The following is a 23,962-nucleotide window of genomic DNA, read 5'->3' on the forward strand; positions in this document are numbered from 1 at the left end:
ATTAGCATAACACCTGTTTCACCATGAAATAAAAAAAGCAAAAAATTTATTCTGGTCCAGTCAGGTCTTCCCTGAAAATTTTAGTTTTCTTAAGAAAACACTCAACCTTTTTTTCTAGGATTTCTGTTTTTTATTTTGGTTTGTTTCTTGCTGAAACTAAGCTATCACTTGACAGTTTTAAACAGTCTCAGCAACATTTTTTTTCCCTTTTGTCTTAAAATGGAAAGTGTGTTAGGTCTTGAGCATTCACCTTGTACTAGGAGAGGATCAGTTTATTTAGATCCTGGTAGTTTATTTTGCTCTTAAGGACATAAATGAGGAACACGCCAAGTCTTTGAAAAGAGCTTCTTTTTGTATTTGACTCTTCTATCCAACGATTCAAGCCCATCAGCCTTTACCTTATCTACCACACACACACACACAAAGAACAAATTATTACTCTAAACATAATAGCAAGTCCAGAGGTGGGCCACAAAATTGATTAGGGGGATGGAGCTTCTTTCCTGTGAAGAAAGGCTGAGATAATTGGGTATTGTTACAGTGTGGATACTGCAACACACGTATCAGACAAGGAGGCCCGTGGAAAGAAACATATATGGACTGATTCATGATAGATGTTTCAGAGATGTTTATTTTCCCAGCCGCATGGCTGGGGCTCTGCCGAGGAACTGAGGCAATCACGGGACCCGAGGGGCCTTGCCCGCGCAGGGGAACACAAACCAACCAATGGGGAACAAGGCTGAGCAGGGGCAGGGAAACTCTGTGTCTCCCCCCAGGGCCCCTCTCCCAGGACCACATGGCAGGGGGAGGGCCCCAACAGGGTATGTTCATCCTGGAGAAGACTTTGGAGTGACCTAATTATGACCTTTCAGTATCTGAAGGGAGCCCACAGGAAAGATGCAGAGGGACTTTTTGCAAGGGCACATAGTGTCAGGACAAGTATGAATGGATTAAAACTGAGAGTAGGATTAAGTTAGATATTAGGAAAAAAATTCTTTATTGTGAAAGTGATGAGGCACTGGAAGAGGTTGCCCAGAGAAGTTGTGGATGCCATCCTGGATGTGTTTAAGGCCAGGCTGGATGGAGCTCTGAACAACCTCATTTAGTGAGAGATGCCTTGTCCATGGCAAGAGATTGGAACAAGATGATTTTTGAGGTCCCTTCCAACTTAGGTCATTCTATGACTCTATGACATAGATGATGTTCCTTTTAAATTCTTCTCAGGCTGAACAAAAACACTGGACCATGTGTCCGGGAACTCTTATGTTTTATTGTACAGTTGCCATAACTGCAGCAACTAGCCTACTGTTTAGATTGGAAAGGTGTTGGTTAACAAGCTCTTAAATTCTCAATAGATTTCACCAAAAGTCAAGGCTAACAAGCTCTAAATTTTATACAGTACACTTCAATAACTTCTCATCTCCCACAAAAAACTGCTCAAGAGGTGCTGGCTAACAAGCCACAACACACTTTCACAAGCTCCCCCATCCCACAAGAAACCTCAGTAAGGAGTATGGGGTAGAATACAATAGCTGCGCTTTGCGTAGGCAACGCGATGGAAGAAAACAAAGAATATCACCAGCCCTTAGGTCCTGCCTTGGTCCTGCCAGGTGGATTATCTGGAGCTGAGGTTGTGGGTTCCCTATCCACTTCCCTTCATTGTAAACCTGGGCATGCTGCTTATGTAAACTAGATTTTTTTTGTACTATTTTGTTCATGCATGCACAGCCAGCCCTTCTCCAGGGAGTCTCGAGAGGAGCAGGAATTGACTCAGAACAGCTTTGCCCCACCTCTTCAGAACCCTCTCCTCAAATCACACCTTTCCTGTAGCAATTCTCAGAATGTTTGAGACAAAACATGTTTAGGTTTAGCCCTCTACAATGGCCTAGCAGCACAATGTATTTTCTCATCTGTTATAATCTGGTAACATCTGAAACAGAAGGCTAGAAGGTACATAAACATACCATGGATTATTTTTAAAAGATAAATTAGGTCTTGTGTTCCATAGTGGTTATATTAACATAAAGCCTTGAATATAAATACATAGAAAAGTACGGCAAAAACTTAAATTCATAAAAATTATGTTTATGTGACTTTGCTCATTTCTTGCAAGTATGCTTCTAACAAATTCACACATTTAGGTGGATGCCTTTATTGTGGATAATTCCTTTCTTTAACTGTTACTGACAATCTTTTTCTGTCACCTTCAGTGACAAAATTTCTTATCTTCAGCATAATAACACATATTGTTAGGATACCATGAAAAAAGAAGCTAGCTTTTAACTTCAATACACAGGTCAAATTAGTGACATATATTTCCCCCCTTATTAAAAACAAACAAAAATGAATAAACAACCAAACACAACAACAAAACAAACCAAAAAATATCTGGAAAAGACAAAATATCGTACTGTTCAAAACCAAGCAAATTTCATTGAAATCGTGGTTATGATATTTAGGATCAAGACTGTCCATATGCAAGGAGTGGATATGACCAGATGTGACCAAAGAAGCTAAAATAAAGGATAGAGTTTCTGTATTTCTTGATCATCCAGCTGTATTTCAGTATTTATACTTCAGTTTGCAAATGGAAGTATGATCCAGAAAAGTATAAATCCTTCCCTTATTATTCAGTGAGGATGTTCCCATTAATATTCTTTTCATTAATTGCCAAATCATATGTAGTTATTGTCTCAGGAAACCTACTTTCAGGGTTCAAAGATAACATCTAGTGTGTTTTGAATAGTTACTCTGTACTACGGGTACTCATGCTGAGTTTATTTTTGGACAACTTGAGTGATGGAGGAGTTCCTTACCCAATCATCTCTAGAGTAACGTGGTGCTAAAAGCTGTGCTGAGACAGTTTAGAACTCTGTAATAGTTTTGTTATTTATTTCCTTACGTGAAAAATTAGAAAAATTGTGACAATTTATCATAAAGATGTTAATAAATATAGGTTTTGAGCAAATAATATATTCTACCTATCTAGTAAATCTTTCCTCTGGCCAATAAAACCAGATTATTTAATCAAATATATTAATTATTTAAATTGTTTTTTATATGTTTACCAGTAGTAAGTATTGGCCTGCATCTTGCTTTCAAAGTGGGTTTCCTGGTAGAATCTAAAATCCATAGTTCAAAGGTTATTGAGTAGCTTATATTGAGAAATGGGCTGTAAAGCATGTTTCTACTTTCTGATGAGTGAAATATTTTAATAACTGAATTTGCAATTTTTGAGTCAAAACTCGTTTTCTGCTCATATTCTTAAATATTTTTGATTTCGGTACTCAGCTGATTACATACAAAGCTCTCAGGATGTTTCAGGGTGCACACAGCCAACTTTTAGGCCAGCAGCATTTTTCTTTTTCACCTTCTCCACATAAGCTGGAGAAAGAAGAAAGAATTTATTTCTTGAAATAGAATTCCCAGAGGCAGAGATATATTCTCGAGCAAGAGGATGAGGAAACTGTAGTTTGGAAGTCTTTTTTTTGGTGATGTATTTGAGAATGCAAAGAGAGTTTGCCCCAAATGAATGTCAAAGATTATTTAGAGTGTCTTAAAGAATAATCTATGAAGAGAACTGATTTGCACTCCCTTGACTGCTTGATTTACATCTACTGCAAAAAGTCAATAACCAGGAGAGAGAGGAGAAAACTTTATTTGACTCAGTCATATCTGAAGTGAGCTCCTATATTTAAGTTCATTACAGAATCACAGAATGGGTAAGGTTGGAAGGGACCACAGTGGGTCTCTGGTCCAACCTCCCCGCTCAGGCAGGGTCATCTTAGAGCACATTGGACAGAATTGCATTCAGAAAATTCTTGAATGTCTCCAGTGAAGGAGATTCCGCAACTTCTCTGGGAAATCAGTTCCTGACTGTAGTCAAATATCCTGTTGCTTCTGTCATACATGGGAAAGGGCCAGGTACTTTATATGATATTGAAAGCTTTGATTACAAAGGTTGTGGCTTTTTTGCAAGGGCAGAACAGAGCCATGGCACATCAGCTTTGCACTCTCTTCCTCTCATCTGAGCCAGGTATCCAGCCTGATAACCTATCACCCCCATGAGCAGCCTATCATGCCTGAGTTTTAATCCCTTTCTCATGGAATTCCTTTTACCATATATATCATGGCTTTAGGCCTCATGCCTACACTACCATCCCATTGGCACCCACTCCTATCTCTTTCGGTGATCTTAATTGTCTGTGAAATCTCTCCCTGCAGTCATCTATTTTAGGAAATAATTTTGGTTTTCTGTTGTTTTGGCACATCACTGTAGGAGAAAAAGATTTTATTTTGACAAGTGGGGTTGGGAGGAAGAGATGTAAAAAATGGCCATCTTTATTTTCAGCTTTTAAAGAGTCAGCTGAAGCAGAAACATTAGTTTAATTCTGTTTTGGAGAGGTAGTCTGTCTTTCTTGGGTTAATATTTCAAGCTATGCTTTCATGATCACCTTGAAGTGAGTGCTGGGCATTTCTTCTGTTTGCTTGTGTTTTTTCCTTGTGTTTTGCCAATGTGCTTTACCAGGCACATTGCACACATGTGACTCAATGCTGTTTTGGGAGAATCTTGAAGAGCTTGAAGGATCTCTCAGAATGCAGAATGAATACGACATAATGTTAGTCTTGCAGTATACAGGTCTGAAGGTGAAAATAAATGGAACAGTACCGCTTACACAGAATTCACAGAACTGTGCAAGTTTTCCTTTCTTTGAACGGAGAATACCTATAACCAACCTTTATATATGTGTCCTGCAAAAAACATCAAGGCACATTACAATTTCCTTCCATTCATTCACATGTTCATTTATTTGTTACTTCTGTAAATATCTTCTTATTCATTAAGTTGCTTTCTGAATATCAACTATAACCTCAGCACCTCATTATCTCCAGTATCTCAATGTTGTGGTCAGAGGTGACTGACATTCCCAGTCAAAATATTGTAAAGGTCAGGCCTTATGGCTAAATAAACTAAAAAAATTATCTTAAATAATCCAGTCAGAATATAACATCTAAAAAGAACTCAAAATTCATGGAAGCACCTGTAACTGTTCCCTTAATCAAATCATATAACTGTTTTGCATCAGTTCATATTGCTTTAATGAAAGGCCAGCCTTCATTTCCATTAAAAGTACAGTATTCAAACACTTTGTTTTGTTTTTCTAATTACTTCACCTTCCTTTTTTATAGTTGTCACTCATATCATTAATACAAATTGACAAAGCTGCTCTTTTAATTTTAAAGATATAGAAGGAAACAGTTACAATGCTTCTGTTACTTCTATGCTGAATTCTAGCGAAAAATTACTATTTTCAAAAATAAATATTTTTCATCTGTTAAGTTTTAGTGATTTTCTGTATAGCATCATGAAAAAAATATAGTGGATATCAATTCATGAAATTCCCTTATGCAACTCCTTAGTTTGTGATGGCTCTGTTATTTGATTTTCTTCATCCACAATTATTGTAAGTTTTTTTGTTTATTTATCAGGGTAATTTTTCCATCTTAACCAGCCCTTCTAGGTGGTATTTACATGTTTTAAAATCACTAAAAATGAAAAAGAAAACTCAGACTACTCAAATTAGGTATTTGAAAAGGGTGAAGACTGGCCTAATGCAGATAGCCTGGACAAGTTCCTGTATTCTGTTTTACACACTTTCAAATCAGGCAGTCATTAATTGGTTCTGAAACAAAATTCTGCTTGTGGCTGCATATTGGGTCTTAAATAAACTGTCTGTAGGTTGAGAAGCAATGACATTTCTTTTGTCAAATTCAGATTATTCACAAGATCTATTAAGTATCTTTCAGTAGCTCCTAATTTTTATCAGGAACTGTAGATAGTCTGCATTAAGCAAGTGAAAATATGATGAACAGAAATATCTGTATCTTATTCTCCAACATATCTTGTTTTAAACTTACTACAACAGGGGAAGAAAAAGAAAAAAATGCCATAGATTTAAGATATGTTGACATGCTTTCTACTTTTTTGTTCGTGTCAAATTTATGTTAACATATTTGAAAGATTTAATTTTATTAGTCATGCTTATACTTGAAAATGTAGGCTTCTAAATTTCCGGTTATCAAAAAACAACCATATGCAACAAATCAAAACATGAAAAAAATGTTTTGAAAGGCAATTCTTCATTGTGTACTTGGAGTATATCACTCCACAAGGCAGAGCTACTGGTGTAAATACAATTTAGCTGCAATGCATATTTTGTTTGGATCACAGTAGTAAGTGAAAACATCTTTTCACATTTGTTTGGTTACAAAACATCAACATGGTAGATGACATACAATTCTATGAATAGGGAATATGCATTATATGGGTTTGACTGACCAGGATAATCTTAGGGACATTTGTCAGAATAACTGGGCTCAGAGGTAAAAGTCACTTTATCTAATTAATTTGCATTTTCTTTAAAATATAAATATTCTTTTTTATAATTAGTTTTTAAACAATATCCAAAAAGAGTGGACAGAAAACAAGCAGAGAGAGTCTCACATACATCTTTATTTCATCCAGGAAGTTTTTATTTCATCACTGCTTGTGTTTTATATATTTATCAGTTATACACGCTTTTCTCTATACTTTCCTGCATGTAAAGGTAGGAAAAGATGTATGACATGAAAGTGTAGTTTTAAAACTGAATTTAAGGTCCATTTGCTATGGAACTTGGCTATTATTTACAGAAGCTCTCAGTCTGAATGTCATTGGCAAAATCTCTCCACAAAGACACTATAATTCAACATGTGGTTAAGTTACACATTTAATATGATTTTTGCCCATTTTAGCTTAACGGTAGATATATACAGTAGGTGAAAAACATTTAAAGTCTAGCTAAACAAGGAAATTTTTTCCTGTATTTTTCCTTATAGTAGATGGTGTTCTTCTCTGTTGACAGAATATTAGCATTTGTCTGAAAATATTCCATATTTCATGGAAAATATATCAAATGTGAAAATTAATATACTTCCATTTGACAGGTATATTTAAATTTTTCAGGAGAAGGGATCAATAAAAAAAGGAAGAAAGTGTTTATTCCCTATTAAATGGGAAACAGGACAGCTTAAGAGATCAGGGAAACTCCCTAAGATATCGTGCTTTGAGATTTATTTTGGGAACATCTTTTATAGCAATCATGAAACAAGTGCAATGTCATCTCTGCAACATTAAGAATAAATAAAGAAAAAACAAGAAAAGATAAAAAAAAGCATCTCTTCACCTTAATAGGTGTTTGGTTTATTATGTTGAGAGGTGTGTTGAGGTTTTGCAGAGCATCTGAAACAAACAGTATTTTCCTGTGAGTAGTATCAATCACAATCTGCCTTATAGGGATTTACAATATGTGGCACCAAAAGACAGGTTGGACAAACATGGGAGAGGAAACTCATCCAAGAGTTACAAATACAGAGAAAATACCTCTGTCTGAATACCGAAAAAAGTATTTCTGCCCCAAATGTTTAGAGAGGAGGAAGCACCCTAGGAAATTATTGTGTGCCTGCTGCTCCGTGTTAGACACTTGCTTTTGGCTATTGCTGGAGTCATCATAAATGTACCTTTCTCTAGATTAACCTTTCACCTAACATTGTACATCTTTTCTTCTGTTTTTACTTTCCTCATTATTCATGCTATGTTTGCTGAAAGGTGAGAAAAAATACAGTCTTTACTTAAAGAAAAAATTTAGGTGGAAGAAAAGCAAAGGTGAAAAGGCAAGAGAAAAGAGCTAAATCTGTGTTCTTAGGCCCTTAAAGAGTAAGACAGATTCTGATGATGTTTTACTCTTTTTTACATACTAACATGAAATCAAATGTACCTTTCATCTACTTTTGGAGTAATTTAGATAAAAATACGAAGAAAAGTATGTTTTCGTCCAGAGGGAAAGAAAATAGAAGCAAACCAAAATGTAGCTTTAAGAGAGGAATATTTTTTCTTTCTGTAAATGCTATTTTTTCCTTGTAACACAGAGCAAGAATTCATATTGCAGATGGTCAAAATTTTTTCCTTGAGAAATACACCGTATCTCAGCAACAGCACATGTACTCTGGATTGTTACAGCCACTCTTTCTCTTCTCCTCTTATATTTTTCTCTCAGAGTAAATAATCTTTTAGGACATCATGAAGTGCTCCTTTTGACATTTCTGTAGCTCTTTTGTTTCCATTTTCATCCCAGGAGATTTTGAGCTTCTTAATAGAAAAATTGACATTTTTTAACGTGAAAAGATAATTTTATTTCTCTAAAGATGTTCCATCAAGTATATCAACAAGTCAGTTATTTAACAATGGTGAGAGTACCACAGCCAAATAATTTATATACATTTGAAAAAATTAAAATGGATTCTTCAATTATTTTATAAATAATTTTATAAATTATGTTTTTGAATGTCTTCATTAATATATCAAATGTGAAGAGGTAAGTACTAAATAGCAATGTAGCCACATGTTTTTATAAAAATATTTAGATTTTGGCATCTCTAAAAACATTTGAAAATTAAGAAAAACCTCTCTTCTACACCCAAGCAATGATAGGTTTTCTCTTTAAAAATATGTTTTTCAAATTTATTTGGGGGGTGGATTTATATGCTTCCTTAGACATTTTAGTGATTGTTTTTCTCAATCTCTGTTTCCAGATTTTCTACAACATGTTCTCAAAATGAGTTGAAGTCAGAATACAAAACCCAGAATAATCTGATCTATTACCAGTTATAATATTTAAACTTTTATGGACAAAATTTTAAAAGAAAAATTAAATCACTTTAATTTTCTCAATTTGTTACTCATTTGGATGGACTTCCACTGACATTTGTAATGTTTAGAATTGCTGAAAGAAAAGATAAAGGATGTGAATACTGCAAACACAGTAAAAATCAAACTTGAAAATACAGATTTATTTAAGAAAATACATGATACACCAATAAACAAAAATACAGAATTATTTAGTATTTATATATTTCTATACAAGCATACAAATATAGAAAGGTATGGCATCATTGCTTTGCTACTTTTTTATGTGTCTGGTAAAAAAACCAACTATGTAGCACATTCTTTTGGTCTGAAGAATGATGTGCAACAAGCACTGCAAACACAGGGCAAGATAAGCTGTTTGGCAAAACTTAGATTTTGTTCTTATTTTATTTTTATTCTCATGACAACCTGAGTAATAATCAGTAAGCATATTCCCTAAAGATGGACATAGAAGACCATATGACAGAAACTGACAAATATAAATCAGCCATCAATTTTATAGATATTAGGCATAGGATAGTGTAGCATAGCAATGCATAGTACAGTGCAGTAGGGTGCATTACAGTGCTGTATTGCACTGAGTTCTATTTCACATATAATATAAAGTAACAGGGATTTCAAACACACACACAAAAAAAAAAATCACAGGATTTTTGTGGAGTTTTCTGATCATCCCCATTAAAAAAGTCTAAACTGGATAGTAGTGCCAAGGCATTTTAAGCCACTGTGCCTAAATTAATAGGAACAAATTCCATCTACTTTGAGGTGATCCTAATTTGCACTAATGGATAGCAAAAAATGACAGGCACGCTGTATATTTTAAAAGCATAAAATAAAATATAATTTCTCTGAAACTGAAATCTGTGGAGCCAAATGTGACATTAGATGTCTCTTGAAAAGAAAGAACTTGAAACATCAGATATTATTACAAAGTGCCATAATTAAAAAAAAAAGTACTAATTTTTTTGTGTGTTTAAAAATACAGAGTTCCAGGAGACAAAGAATGATGAGCTGTTAACTATAACTACATTCCATATTTTTCATCACCGATGTATTTAAATATCAGCAGGTTTCTGGCACAAGCAGAAAACACTTTTATTTAGTTGACTCAAAGACATTTTCTTTCCCTCCTTAAGGTCATCATATTGATTCTGGCAAAATACTGTAAATATTAAATCCTCCAGTCAATAAGCTTAATACTGACCTAAAAAAGTCAATATATGCTTACTAGTTGCAAAATAGTAACAGAATGTAGCTTGGTATACTCTGTTCTCTATAATACTCTGTGCTTAAAATAGGAAAGAGTAGTTTTTTTGTTTTTTAAAGGAGTGGAAATCTTTCTTTCCTGGAACAGTATAGTGGTAACATTTTTTTAAACCATTGAAATTTTCAGCATCCTCTGCTGAGCGCAGTTCTGGAAAGTGTTGAAAATAAGATGAGATGAAACAACAGCTTTACAATCAAGCTGGATGTTTTAAAAACCTCTTTTAAAGAAGTGTTCACAGAAAAAATTTACAAACATTTAATGTGCCAGAATTAAGGACAAAAAGGACCCACTCAAGTCTGAAACATAAAACTTTAATCTTATTGAAGATATAAGCCTCATGCTGAGGGCTAATGTATATGATAGTTATCACAAATTACAGTATGCATTTGTCAATACACAAGTGTCAGCAATCTAGGTGTTGTTAACAACAACAATATTAATTGATATATACCTGGGGCTGTATGTCCTTCGAGAGACCTGTGTTACAGAACTGCAGAATGGTTGAGGTAGGAAGATTGCTGTGGAGATCTGCCAGTCCAACCATTCTGCTTAAAGCAAGAAAATCTACACCAGGTTCCTCAGGATCATGTCATCAGGTTTTGAATATCTCCGAGAAGGAAGCCTCAAACAGTTGCTCTGGCAGGTTTTTAGCATGTTTGATCATTCTCACAATAAAAAAAAAAAAAAAAAAAATTAAATTTTGTTGAATGGTGGTTTGGATTTTGATTTTATCTGGTTGGGGTTTTTTTTTTGAAAATTTTAAAAGGAAAATCCTGTATTTCAATAGAAATTAAGAAAAAATCCCAACCAACCAACACCTGTGCCCATTTCTTTTTTCACTGTCACTGGGGCACACTGTGAAGAGAGTCTATGTTCCTTGTACCTTTCCATCAAATATTTATATATTTTTATAAGATATCTCTGATTTGTCTTCTCCTGGCTGAACAGTCCCAACTCTCTTAGCATTTTTTCATATTTCAGATGGTTCAGTCCCTTAAGAGTTTCTTGTGGATTGTAGTCTCTTGCTGTTACTTGCTGTACTGCACATCCATTTCTCTCTTGTACTGAGAAAGCCCAGAAATGGACCCTGCGCTCCAGATATATTTACTGGTGCAGATTAGAGGAGAAGGATCACCTCTGTCCACCATCTTCCTGATGCTGTTGTGGGCTGGTGGTTTTTTTTTTTTTGCCACAAGGATACACTCTTAGCCCAGGTTCAGCTCATTGTCCATGCAAACTGCCAGGTTTTTTCTGCAATTCATTGGTCACTAGACTCTCCTGGAGCATGAACTTGTGCAGGTTTTGACATTTCCCTTTGATGAACTTGATGATTTTCCTGTTATGCTAGGAACAGACATAGTAAAATCCCAGGACAGTCAAGGCTTATTTTATAAAACACTGAGTTCATTCTCTCACCAAAATATTTTGAAACTTCCTAGGGTAATCTCCATTCTTTTTATGTTAGTGAAAAAATGATTATAATTATTTACTTTCCTAAAGAGAAAGATGGCAAAAACATTAACCAGAAACTACCATGATTCCTTACCAGAGTTTTATTGGTTTTTTATAAATAAAAGTTACACTAGGATCAATTTGAACTATGAATGCTGAAATTAGATACCATTTTAAATCTATATATAAAATCACTAATGCAAATATTTATTATGGTATTCGTCAGCATTTATATTAAAAGTTATTTATCTTTTAAAAGGAGTTATGGTTTGGGCTTTGCTTTATTTGGCTGTTACAGATATAGAATTTACTGCATCCTTAGAACTAATAAAGATTCTAAGCGCCAAAGCTGAGTTTTGCTTTCTCATAGGAATATAAGATGATCCTCACTACATAAACATTCTAAGCAATTATTTAGTTTTACTTTCATGGAACTTACTCTGTAAGCAAATGGTGCTTCCACTTCTTTTTTTCTTCCCTGCTCACAGACTTTGAGGGGTGAATCTAAATCCTCCCAACTAAGTATGGGCAGTTTCAGGAGTATTTATTTTCTATTCTGCTTCCAGGGGCCACTACAATATAGAAAAATAGAATTCCTAATAAGATACTTCAATGGTATAACTAGTTCCTTCCCTTACAATAAGGTAATTTCAAAGTACAGATACTTGACCATTCAGATAATTCCTGCAGCACAATATAGCACTCACAGTTAGCTTCTTATTCCCAGTTTGCTAAAAGAATTTATGTGGCAAGCAGGGTTAGAATGATTGGGGAATCCTAATGACACTTCTGCACTTATGAAAATCTAAGTAGAAAGGAGTTTTGCATAAAGGAGAACCGTCTGTGCTTCTGTTTATTGGCACTGAATGATAAAATCATAATCAAACAGCAGTAACAACCTGGCAGGATGTTATTTTAGAATGTATATGTAGAAACGGAATTATTTCTTTTCCTTTTTCAGGTTGTTACAGTACTATCATACTTATTTTCTTATTAAATTTGGCCTTTTTCCATTGCTGGCTCCTACTCCTTGACAGTGTAAGATTTCCCAGAAAGCTTAGCCTGTTAGCAGAAAAACATCATCAGCTGCTTACTGAGCTTAGAGAGCTCACATTTCAGGTTTTAATTATGGCATACTTGTTGTGAAAAGCTCTTAGGACTGCCATAGATGACCTGTAATTATTCACCACGGAAGTCATAGCGATGACTTCATTTTTCCGTGTCTTTTTACTTCTCTGGTCCTGTTTCATACAAAGAAGTGTGACCCTTGGTATTCATTATTTCCTTTTCTTTTTCTATGAACATTTAGTATAGAATAAATAAGTATGTTGGTATGTAAGTTATTATAGTGTCTTTTCAAGTAAATACAAAAGTGTCAAGCAGAAAAGCAAAGTTTTGGAGGCAGGTAGTAAGCTTTTTATAAAACCCATATTTGAAAAAAATATGTTTCTTGTCAATAAGGATTAAAACATAGTAACAATATTCGCAGTGAAGGAATAGGATAGAGATGAATATAAGCAACAAATAACGTTATATGTAGCATAAAAATGTTAGGCTGAAGTGGTATTTTTATGAACTTAAGTTTCAAGAGAGGTGATTAATTTAGTCTAGGACTAAATATTTTAAAGATAAACTGCAGACAGTATGATACTGAACTTTCTCAGGTATCCTCTAACAGTGCTTGTCTCTTGAATCCAGTGTGCCCATTCTGTGTGCAATTAAATAGATGTAATTAAAAAATGTGGGTTTTTTTCTTTCCATATAGGTTGCTTAACTTACAGGGCTCTACCTAATAACTTATGGCATATCCACGTCTTCCAAAATCACAGTAAAAAATGAAAAATACGCAGCAAAATTTCTTTTTTCTATGCAAATATTCTGATTTTTAAAAACTTCAATAACCATAGCATGTAGGGTATGCCCAGCCACTGCCCTGGAGGGATGTCTGCTGAGATTGCATAACTGCCCAGCAGGACTCCCTGGAAAGGCAACCACTTCTTTGGTCACGGTGAGAAAAGAGAGACCCACAATCCTCTGGGAGACCCTATGCAGATCCCTTGTAACCCATTGGCCTTTACCCTCTGAGACCCATCCCCTGTATCCCTATAAAGCCAGCCCCCTGCCCCTGTGAGGGAGAGAGTTGTTGTCCCCGGCTCCCCTTTGCCAACAATAAAGCTGCCTCGTGCGGTAACAGCTACACTGAGCCTCTCGTCTCTCTCTGGTCTGGCCTGGAGGCTGCCCTGCAGAGCTGAGCTGGAATCACGAGCTGACAATCACTAAAGAGCTGACAGCTTCTGCACAGGCCCTCCTGCCAGCAGCTGAGGGAAGACAACCGGGCCTTGGGAAGGTGATTCCTTTTGGGACCATCTCCCGGACCAGTCACCTCTTCCTTGGTCAGAGCTACTGACCCATCTCCAGCTGTAATAATAGCATGATCATAGTGTTTTCTCATTTTTTGCAGTGCATGAAATGAACATATAATCAATTCATAATAAATGATGGTATGCATGCTAAGGATTTCATTTTACTTTATTCATTGACAAGGAAGAAAACAGACAAGTACTTATGGACAAGAACCAATAGAAGCCTATGTAAGATAAACTGGAGAAACGGATCACTGAAATACTGGTCCTAGTTTCCAGGTGTTATAAATTTTTTTTCAAACAGTTACCATTTTTTTCTAACTGTCATGCAAAATTAAGCTTGAGTTTAAATGAATTTGAGAAGAAAAAATATGCAGTCAAGTTTTCCCTACTTAAGTCAGTTAAGTGTCTTATGTATTTGTGATATGAAATACAAGAGACAGACCTATATCACATCTTAGCTCCCATGCATTTTAAATGTGCATTTTAAATATGTCTCGAAATAACTCTATGATATGTGCTTAGTAGAAAAACCAGGAAGTGACTAAACTTCTACATTTTCAATTCTATCCTAGAAACATGACTTGACTGTGGTGATCTGTTTGCACACTGCTTTTCTGATCCCATTTTTTTCCCCCCCACTTTCCCCTGCCCCTAGCCCTGGCCACTCCCTCGGGCTCTCCCTATTGCTTCCTGTACCCCAACTCTGCCCATGTACCGCCCCCGTGATCTGACAAAACCCCCCTGCACCCGGATCACGAGGTGTCTCTGCCTCTGGGGATCACTGGTCAAGATATAAGATTAAAGATCCTCTTAAACCCTTATGGAGGAGACCCTTCTCGCCTCCTTCGCCGTCACTGTGTTGTAGAGCTGATAGCAGGCCGGAGCAAACTGCAGAGCCGTCTGAAAAGGACTATGGGAGGCCGAAATGGTCACACTGCCCTAAGCAGCTCCGCTGAGCTCTCAGGGAAAGCTGCAGCTTGCTAAAGTAAACCTAGCACTACAGCACTTGGCCTTCTTCAACTACAAATGGATCTTCAGCACCTATGTTTAACCGTTCGGCAGTAACCGTACCAGAGGCAATGGGCACGAACTGAAATAGGAGATACCCTCTAAATGTAAGGAAACACTTTTTCTTTACTGTGAGGGTGACTGAACACAGTCATAGCTTGCCCATAAAGTGAAAGATCCCTGCTTGGAGATATTCAAAGGATGCCTGGGCATGGTGCTAGGTTGTCTGCTTGAGGTGTCCCTGCTTGAGCAGGTATGTTGGACCTGATGACCTCCAGAGGTCCCTTCCAACATCAGTCATTTTGTGTTTTCATGATCCTGTGATTCTGTAACTTCAGGAGAGTCACAGGAGTAAGCTTGTTCTTGGTCATCCAAATTGACACTGTGATCTTGATGTTGTAATTTTGAAAAATTAAAAGACTTATGTGCTTTTCAGTCATGAGAATATTTCTGCATCAGAATGCACATTAAAATTTCTGTAGGACATGTCAGAGTATGAAATTACCATACAGGAACTGTTCTGTGATAATTGCCCATGCTATTTTATGATAAATTTGAGATAGCTTATTATTTCACTGACCGATCTAACTTGAATTTGTCTTAGACCTAGCCTAGGTATAGAGGTAAGTAGAGCAAAGGGACCTAAAGGAAATAACTTGTTAGACTAGGCAACTTTATTGCTTGTCTATAACCAGTTTGTGGGTCCTAAAAGGACTTTCTGAAAAATAAAGTTTATTTAAATAATAAATTTATTCAGACAGAGCTGGCTAAGACTGTTTGCAGTGCACTTTCGAATACATATAGACTTACATTTTTATTCCATAAATGTAAATATATTCCAAGGGAACATTAAAATAAGAGGCAATTCCACTGAAGAGTTAGATCATTTGAAAATAAAAGTAAAGCCCACAGAGGCACACAGGTGCCTGAGGGCATGACTACACATGAGGCAGAGAGTCAGCTGCCCAAATGTACAAGTAGCTTTGGTATTGAGGTTACGTTTGCATATTTGCATAGCAATATGCTAAAATTCATCTGTCCTTGTGAGCAGAGTCCACTGTAAGTAAACGTGGCAATACTGGAAAATGCCATCTCTACATTTTTCTGAAGCCATTTGGACCTGCTATGAAAGGAGTATCATAGGATGAGAAAGATCAAAATAAAGGAAATTTACTGTTTCAGATATATTTGTGCTGTATGAGCTTATAGTACTTATTGAAAAATAAAGGGAATTCCCAGAACAGACTATTAAATTTAGAATATTCTTGTGCATGATAAAAAACAGTAGAGGAGCTAGGCTACATTGGTGGAAACATTTTAGGAAAATTGATAGAATTTCTGAAAGATAGTATGTCTTTGGCAAATATTTTTAAGATATTGTTAGGACAAGGCTCTCAGAGATTCCAACAGTGGCTGTACTTTAACTAAAATATATTAGGATTGGAATTTTCAAAAGCGAAAAAATTAATCTAATATCCCAACTTAATCTAATATCCCAATTCCAAGGCTCTTTCAGCAAGTATTTGATATTTATCTCTATCGAGCTTTTCAAGCATTTCCAAGTTAATTGTTATGGTTTGATTCCAGCCTCATGTATTGATTTAAAAGACTCACATAGAAATCTCATAGGATTCAGGAGGTGTTATATGTTCACATAGGTATCTGCAAAATAAAAGTTCAAACAAACCTCCCCAATTTGTAGGATGGTAATAAAGATTATTTTTTAATTAGCAGTAGACTACACAGTATATGAAATCAGATTATTTTTATTTAGAGAAATAAATATAAATTCTCTGATCTGTTAATATCTGTTCTACAGTGACTTCAACATGCAAAAATTAGAGTATCCTGAACACGTTTACAATGTTACTTGTGAAGATCTTATGACGTAAATAAGAATCACTAAGTCGCAAGTCTCAGGCTAGGTACAGGGTTACAACTTTTCTTAGTGACTTCTACTGATTCTCTTGAGATCTCTTTAATTTAGTTTTCCTTTTTATTATTATTATTGCTTTACGTCACTTTTTTTTTTGCTGTACTTTGATTTTCTGAGAGGACTTCAAGGTAAGATGTATAATTTGTCAGAAATGGCACTAAGAAAGAAGAATTTCTGATAAATAAAGAATTTTCACAGGATATTCTTATATCATCACTGAAGAATCACCTATGTGTACTTGGAAGTATATATGATCATCCATTATACTTGCCTATGCTGGAGATTTTTGGAGTAGGCAACAAGGTTTTAAATATTCTTCATAACATTAAAAATACTACACCATAAAAGGGAAAAGTCCTTCTTTCAGTGATTCCTTGTGGGGTCTTAGACATATGTTCTTATATTCTAGCTGTCTACACAGTGGAGAGCTTTATTTTATTGACCCAAATTTGGCCATCATACTTCAAAGTCTTCAGTCCTTTTATACAGCAGGAAACTCTTATACACTATGACAAAAAACCAAGAAAAGTGACCGAGTAAAAGAAAAGTAGAAAAACTGAGGCTTAAATTAATAGAGAGTGGCATAGAAAATTGGTTTGTTCTGACTTTCCACCAGGAGCAATTAAACTACCAGACCTACAGTTAATCTGAAAGGAGACAACAAGAAGAGTGTAACTAAGTGATGCACTGGATCAGTTTCAAAAATTATATTCAGTCTAATAGCAGGGAGCAAATTATTTTTCCTTGCTCAAATGAGAAGGTAAAAGGTATGGGCATGTTAAAAGAACAGAGAAGATCTGAGACATGAAACAACGATTATCTCAGAGCTTATCACGGGATGAAACTGATTTTGTTGTGTTATTTAATCCAAAAAGTGTGAAAAAGAAGTATATATGTATTTTTTCCAGATTAACTGCAGCAGTAAATCATATTAGAAATTTGAAGATAAAGAAATGAAGCTACTGCTGAATGAATTGAAGGCTTGTCTAAGACACTGAATGCAAGCTAATTTATTTTTATCTTCATGTGACACCCAATATGTCTTCAGATTGGAGAGAAGGAACGTTACTTTTAGCAGGGCTGCTATCACATATTTTGTCTTTATTGACCGTCATGATTCATGGTTTTCAGGTTCATGATACACCTGCATATCACAATTCTGAAAGAATAAGTGGTAAAAAAAAAGCTTCCATACAAGGTACAAGTAACACTAGATATTTTCATCTACTTGTATGGTGAAGCAACCATCATAACTCACTCTTTCAGTGGTTATTCCAAATGGCTATCTACCTTTTTGCTATGTAGAAAAACTCAGCACACTACAATTCTAAAAATAAAAACAAACAAACAAAAGAACAATACCAACCACTAATCTGATTCTGATATCTGATTTTTCTCTAGACTCTTCATTGTCTGGAAACAGTGCATACAAAATACGGTCTTAGAGAGTAACAAGGTTTACACAGAAAATTACTTGGTGTCCTTGAACCAACTGATTTTCTTTTCTGGAAGTTAAGTCATATAGAAGAGAATTTCAGATGATCTATTGATAATAAAAAAAATAAACAAAAAAAAGTAATGACTAGTTTTTGCATTTTTTTGTATGTGTATTAGATTTTGTTACTCAATTTCACGCAAGTACTAAAGATTTTTAAGATTACTGTTATGTATCAGAATTAAAACCAGTTAGCCAGTAGGTGGAACATTAACAGATAGATGAGATTAACATCTAGGCTCAGGTTTTGTTCAGGTATATATTTGGCCTTAATCACAATTTATTGTCTATTATAGAACAATTTATTTTCTGTTTGTATGTCTAGTGCTCTCTTTTCTAAACATTTACTGGACAAGAAACATGGGTCTAAGATTTAAAGGGCTAGAAATGCTTTATGGGCTGTACAGTCACAGTCTCAGTAAATGTCATTATTTCTACAGTGGGGAACTACTGTCAAAGAGAAAGCCAGAGATTTTCTCAGAGATTCTCCCCTCATACTGATGAAATCATAATATTTAGATTACATTAGCAGAAAATTCCTCTGATCAGTAGGTACTATTATGTATTTAGACAAAGAACAGAAACATTACTAGCCAGGGCAGTAAGTTATTGCTTAGTATTTTCAATGTGTATGAAGTAATTACAAAGGAATGACCTCCAACCACAAATTAAGACTCCATTTCTTATTAGTTTTGCATTCCAACTCCACTGAGATGGACTACATGCACAGAAACTGTGAGGGCATGAATCTGAGGTGAAAATTACTAGAGAGGCAAGATAATAAGTCATTGGGATTTGGACATTTATGGCTAGGTGAAGGTAAATTAGTCACCAAATTTATATTTAGGTATTTAAACACCCATTAAAGTTCACCTGTTCTAAAGGTGCCAAGACATTTTTCTGTGTTTGATCTGTGGGTATCAAAACTGATTCAACAGTTTAAACATTATGATCTAATTTCAGTAGGAATTAAACACCTAGTTTTCTTGGTGAATCTGTTTTGGCAATGTTTCACAAATAAATTCAGTTTCATTGGAAAAAGCCTTTTCAAGTAACCTACAGATTATAAGAATATTACCATGATGCAGTTGATAGAAAGTCTTATTCAAAAGTCTAAAATTTTCACAAGATCTAAGGGAAGGAATGTGATATATAAAGAGGTGCTGGATCAGACATAATTCAATGAGCTGAATATGGCCTTTGTTGCCCATCATATGATATTCCTAGTGTCGTGATATTCCTGTATTTTCCTAATGATTACATTAATTTTTGTGTATCACATTTGAAATTTCTACTGAGTTCTGATTTGAAAATAAAAAAAATGGAATTAAACTTGATGGATTCAAAACCCACAGAAAGCTGTTAAATATTAAACACACCTCTACCTTGATAATACACCTATAAATGTATGATGGAATCTAAAGTGGTTTTTACCTGCATCCCAAAAAAAGAGCCAGAAGAGAAATCAGAAGAGAAGGAGTGCTTAGAGGAGAAAAATTCTATGTCATCATACTCATCCAGCTGGTTAAAGGCTAGGAAAAGATTAATAGTTATAGTACAAATTAAAATGTGAATATAATAATGTAATTTTATTCTACTTTCATTGTAATTGAAAAGGTGTAATGGGAGAGATGGATGTGGTTCGAAGTGTGCATGTAATAAAGTACCTCAAACTGTGAACACATGGGTAATTAAAAGGAAACTAATCTCATCCAAAATAGTATTGGGCATTGGCTAATCAAATGATAATGTTAATCTTGCTATCCAAGAAAGTAATTTTCTATTCCAGAGATTATTTAGTTTTATAATGCATCATGTTATGTTTGTTGCCACAGACTTTAATTGGGAAATGCATAATTCAGAGGATTGCATTTAATGTTATTAAAATTATATTTAGGTTTTGTACTTAGATTTCCTAGAAAATGTCATGCTTTTTGCATTTGCTATTGTGCTATTTACTCATTGTATTTACAATTTACCATTGTACACACTGTAAAACTTCTGTTAAATTTATGTAGCAGCATATGTGAACATTTTTCATGGTTAATCCTTGTAAAACCAGTTTCTCTTATTGTGAGTAATACTTTTAGCATATACAGTAAAGAAGGAAGAATAAAATGCCACAAAGTATTTCTTTTTCTCACAGTTCTGTTTTCTTTTTCATTTGAGCAATCCCCAGGGTCAGGTTTCATTCATCAGAAAAGTAATGAAAATTGGGCTGAATCTTGGAAGTTGACCTATCTCTTCATTTGCAAATGAAGTTGTCAATAAGCCGAGTCTGCATCACTCACAACGATGTCAGCCCTTAGAGCCAGACCACAAAGCCTGGGTGAAGACTCTTTGAGCATTGCTTTCCAAATAAATGTATTAAAAAGATAGCAGGGAGTCTTATTGAAGAAAGAGAGGCAAGAACTACTGATCTAATCTCCATAATCTTCATAACTTAGTTTCAGAAGCCCACAATGACTGCTGAATTTGTTTTAAGCTCAGGTGATGAATTTTGTCCTTTGTTCTCTGACTACAAGCCAGCAAAACATGTATAGTATTCTGTTCAATACATATTATGGAATAGAAAAAATACCAAAACAAAACAAAAAAGTCCCCTAAACAACAGCTTCATTTCCCAGCCATACTTCTAATCATACTATAATGTTCAGGCAACAAATTATGGAGCTAAGTGAAATAAATAACTTGATGGGAAACTTTTTATGCAGTTCTTACCAACTGCTCCCAAAATCATCAATGCTTAATCAACCTGTCAGTAGAAGTGTATGCCTTGTCAAGTGTTGTGCTGTAGTATTTCACATTAAATTCTCTTTAATTTTTCCAGGATGCTGGAAGACATGTTAAATAAACATTTTTTCTCCTAAAGTTGTCTTAGTGGTGATTCCATATAACTTCCAGTCATAACCATTTTTATTGAGCGTAAAGTGAATTGAAGGAAGGCAGCATAATTGGTAGTCACAAAGATGAAAGAAAAATCTTATCAAATGAGTAGTCTGCTGTAGTATCTAGGTAAGATTCACATTAGGAAATGAAAAAAATATCCACTGCTGTAAACTGTTTAGATTTTTAATTTTGCTTTAATCAAAGCCATTTTCACACAGTAATTTGATATGTATGACATTAATCAGAAGCTGCAAATACAAATAATGAAAATGGTTCTTGTTAATAGGTAGGCAGATGGATTTTCTCCATAAATATTTCAAGAGAGAAGTCAATCCATAATATTATTGATTGAACATGAAATAAAAAGTGTCTATTTTTTGCTTGCTGAATGCACAAGAACTGATGTTCTGCTAATAGGAACTGCACATCCAGCAACAAGCAAATTATATCCATGTGATCTCTTGCTGTGATGACTTCAGATCTCACACGCTAAGTAGTGTGTCAGGCCAAATCTGAATCTTTCATATAGGCAAACAAAAGATGAAGAGTCAAACAGCTTCAGGTACCTATGTTAGTAGTTCAGCGATTGAATTTTTTCCCTCTGGTAAGCTGTGAACATGAATCCCCTCATGGTTCAAGGAGTCATTCTGCAACTGGAAATAGTGTGTTCAAAGTCTTGATATAATACTCATTAAAAAGCCCATGAAAGTTTTAAAGGAAAGTAGTTGTTTTTATCTGGGGTGTTAGACAAATTCAGAAAGCTTTTGTTCATTCATTAACTTGTTTTCTGAAAACAGTCACATACAGTTGTCCAAAGATATGTCAGAGAGCAAAAAAAAAAAAAAAAAAGAAAAATCAGTACCACTTGTCATGTAGCCAAGCATCCTTTTTATCACAAAGTCAACACTGAAATGATGGGATTAGTCCAGCTGGGTTTTGAAAACCATCAAGCATGGAGACTGTGAGGTGTACCTGGATGACCTAGTCCAATGCTTAATTATACTTGGAATGAATAAATTTCTTGTTGTACCTCCTTCAGCCATAATCAGACAATTTATAACCATTTGTTGTGGTTTAATTGCAGCAAACAAGTATCACGCAGCTGCTCTCTCACTCCCCCACCAATGGGATTGAGGAGAGAATCAGAAGGGTAAAAGCAGGAAAACTCATTGGCGTAGATAAAGACAGTTTAATAGGGAAAGCAAAACCTGGGTGTTGTATTCTAGATGCAATGTAATGACTACCAAGTAAAGGGTAATAACCGCTTTCCAAAGTCCAGTGGCTGCACTGCTGTTAATATTGTCTGTGTGCTTTTAGCCTTCAGTATTCATTTCTACTGACCGAATTCCTGCAGTAATGTGGAAATACCTTTTCAAAACTTGCAAAAAATTATTGATTTAATCTGGAACTTAGTATGTAGGATCTTTGTAATGATGTCATGTGTTGATGCTGGCCAGATGCTGGACACCCACCAAAGCTGCTCGCTCACTCCCCTCTGCAAACTGGACAGAGGCGAGAAAAGCTGAGATATGGACCAGGATAGAGATCACTCATCAAATACCATCAGAGGCAAAACAAGCTCAGCTTAGAGATATGTATTGAATTTGTTATACCAACAAAATCAGAGTGGGATAATGAGAAGTAAACTAAACCCTTAAAAACACCTTCCTCCTTTCCAGCTCTACCTCCTACCCCAGTGGTGCAAGGAGACAAGGAATGGAGGTTACAGTCACTTCATCACCCGTGGTTTCTCCCACTGCGCAGGGAGAGGAGTCATTCCCCTGCTCCACTGTGGGGGTTCCTCCCACGGGAGACAATTCTCCAAGAACTCCAGCGTGAGTACATCCCACAAGCAACAGCTCTCTGTGAACTGCTGCAATGTGAGTCCCTCCCACAGGCAACAGTCCCCCCCAAAGTTAGAGCATTTGTTTAGGAGATGACTGTTGAGAACAGACTGCTTCATGTGTGTAGTGTCAGGGATCAGTAATGTATGAGAACCAGCCGCTAACATAACCAGTGAATAAACTGAGCAACATTATGTTTTTAAGTTTGAAATTGGCTTGATATTTCAGTCTTCTAAACAAGGAGTAGCCTCTGATTCCCAGACACACACACAAACACTTACGTTTTGTTGCAACTCACTTTTCATCCCCTGATTTCAATGTGTAGTGACTGAGAGTAACACATAGAAATTAGAAATGCTTTCAATATTAATTCAAAATATTCAAAAGGTAAGCAGTTCTACTGCTTTGGAAGGTACATAGGCCAATTTAAATGTTGATGACAGTGGCTAGTTATAATCACAAAATCTCCCTTCACAGAGTTATGTAGAAGTCAGACTGTTCTACATCTTTATGAATCTATGACCCCTGCCCGGAGTACAAAACCTGATCCTCCAGAGTCTGTTAATCAAGAGTTTTGACTAGGAAGAAAAAATATGCAAGAACTGGAAACTAAAAAACCCTGAAAACTACAAAAGACTTTCTTGCTCCTTCCAACAGCTAAAAATGCTGCTTTTGCAGCTGCTGCAGATTCTACCTTCTTGGAAGCCATGAAGTGATCTTGAGCCTCAAAGACAGGCTCTCTACCAGTAATTATAGAACAAAGTGATACAAGTGCTAAGAGAAGTTTGTTAATTTCATTTTGCAAAATTTTTACTAGTTCTGCTGTATCAGCTTCACCTTAGTTCCACTCACTGTGTTGAAAGAAGTGTTTTTCCCCATCCCAGAGATATCACAAAGAAAATCTAAACAATTTTACAAAGCATTGTTAAGTTATAAGGAGAAAAGAAGCAGGGAGAAAT

Source organism: Corvus moneduloides, chromosome 5, assembly GCF_009650955.1.
Source record: "Corvus moneduloides isolate bCorMon1 chromosome 5, bCorMon1.pri, whole genome shotgun sequence".
Taxonomy (NCBI): domain Eukaryota; kingdom Metazoa; phylum Chordata; class Aves; order Passeriformes; family Corvidae; genus Corvus; species Corvus moneduloides.